Source organism: Chrysochloris asiatica, unplaced genomic scaffold (assembly GCF_000296735.1).
Source record: "Chrysochloris asiatica unplaced genomic scaffold, ChrAsi1.0 scaffold00108, whole genome shotgun sequence".
In the NCBI taxonomy this organism is placed as follows: domain Eukaryota; kingdom Metazoa; phylum Chordata; class Mammalia; order Afrosoricida; family Chrysochloridae; genus Chrysochloris; species Chrysochloris asiatica.
The window spans coordinates 11435237-11437350 of record NW_006408626.1 but is presented as its reverse complement, the minus strand read 5'-3'; the positions used below and the strand labels follow the sequence as shown (position 1 = coordinate 11437350).

Below are 2114 nucleotides of genomic sequence, written 5' to 3'. Positions count from 1 at the left end.
CCACACCAGGTCTACAATGTTGTTGTTGTTGTTAAGTGCCATCGAGTCAGTTCCGACCATCGAAAGCCCTATATAGGGTTGCTATGGGCTGCCATGGGGTCTGGAAATTTGTATTTTTTCAGATATTCTTGTTGATTGAAGGTTCATGGGCTTCACTTAAACACCAATTTAGAGTGAGACAATCCTGTAATAACCATTTAGACTAGTACATTTTGTTTGAAGTTTAGAAACAAAGTAGAAGTGTTTTTTTGAAGTGAGGATATCAGAATCCAGGGAATAAAGGGTATTTCAGAATTCTGACACCCTGGAATCAACTCCACTTTATTGATTTAACTTGAGAATAGGTTGCAGATGATGTTTACCATCACTATGGGGTTAAGAGGTAAGTTTTTTTAAAAGTTTGTCTCAAATGTTCCTTTCCTTTCTGAGGATTTTAGTAAAATGACACCATGTAAAATAGTCTACAAGGAGTTGCCCGGTTTTCAGTATTTAGGAACCTCTCTTTTTGGTGTTGTTGTTGTCTAGTCAGTTCAAATTCACAGCAACCTGGTATAAGATTTTCAAGGAGTACGTGGTGAGTTTGAACCATCGACCTTGAGATTAGCAGTCTGTTGCTTATCCTACAGAGTCAAACCAGGAATAGCTAAAAGAAGTGATGTTTTCTTAGAATCTTCTAACTATAGTACACATTTTGGAGGAAATTATTTGGTCATTTTGCCTAATGTAAACCTGAAAAGGTGTTCTGAAATTTGCCCAACAATTTAAAATATATTGGTGTTCAGTTTCATGTAACTAATGCTCTACTCTCTCTGTTGGTCCCTTTGCTTTCTGTCACTTCTGAGGACCAGAGCTGTGAACGTTGAGGCCACTTAGGTTCCAAATTTGTGATAAATCCCCCAGGGCTCAATGAAGTGGCAGTAAGTTCTCGCAGTTTGATTTCTTTTCAACCACTGAAGTGTTAGAAAAGTAGCAACAAAGGCTCCACAGAAAACAGCGATTCTGTTTCCTGACTATTTGCCATAGTCATGACTTACTTCTTTTGTTCCTTTGAGTTTTTTGTTGAATATTTTTAATACATTTATCCGTATAACATAAGTTATAGTTTTCATAAGGAGGAATAATCCTTCAATTGTGCTTTGAATGTGGACACTGTTTCTTACATTTTTCCTCTTTTCACTTGTTTTATGTTAAAATTTTTCTTTAGCTTTGGAGCTCAAAAATATTTTTAAAAAAATACATAATGTATTTATAAATTTATTTCTCTTTTAAGTTTATAAACAAAACTAAACCAAACCAAACCCACTGCTACTAAGTCAATTCCAAATCATAGCAACCTTACATAGGACAGAATATTATACCTCCCTAGGGGTTCTAAGACTGTAATTTTTGGGGGGAGCAGACAGCCTCATCTTTCTTATGAAGAATTGCTTATGGGTTTGGACTGCCAACATTGTGGTTAGCAGCAAAATGCTTAACCCACAGCGCCATCAGGGTTCCTTTTTTAGAGTATGTTGTTGTAATTAGTTGTCATCAAGTTAGTTCCAATCTATGAACAGAATGAAACACTGCCCTGTCCTTCACCATCTTTACCATTGTTAAAATATTTCAGCCATTGCTGTTGCCACTATGCCAGTCCATCTTATTGGGGGTCTTGTTTTTTTTAGCTGACCCTCCACTTTACTCAGTATACTGCCCTTCAAGGACTAGTCCCTCCTGATAATATGTTCAAAGTATGAGAGATGAAGTCTCATGATCTTCGCTTCTAAGAACATTCTGGCTGTACTTCTACCAGCATGTTTGTTCTTCTGGCAGTCCATGGTACGTTGAGTTTTCTTCTCCAACACCATAACTTAATTTCATTGATTTTTCTCCAGTTTTTCTTATTCATTGTCAAACTTTCACATACATATGAGGCAATTGAGTACAACATAGCTTGGGTCAGGTGCACTGTCTTAGGCTGGCTTCTCTAGAGAAGCAAAAGCAGTGCAACATGACACACACACACACATACACACACACACACACACATCCTGGTGTGGCACTGTGGGCTAATGCACTGGACTGCAAAGTCTGTTTGAACAATGAGGTCAGTGGTTCAAGCTCATCAGCTCTTC

The 2114-nt window shown here is 37.7% G+C and overlaps 1 protein-coding gene across 1 annotated transcript in view; it reads left to right on the top strand.

Moving 5' to 3' along the window:
• The first annotated feature begins 848 nt into the window (after positions 1–848).
• Positions 849–2114, top strand: part of NLGN1 (neuroligin 1) — a 1317199-nt gene continuing 1315933 nt past the window's right edge. Inside the window, exon 1 of the mRNA XM_006867712.1 lies at positions 849–917. The gene's annotated coding sequence lies outside the window, so the exon portion shown is untranslated. The remainder of the gene's footprint in view (positions 918–2114) is intronic.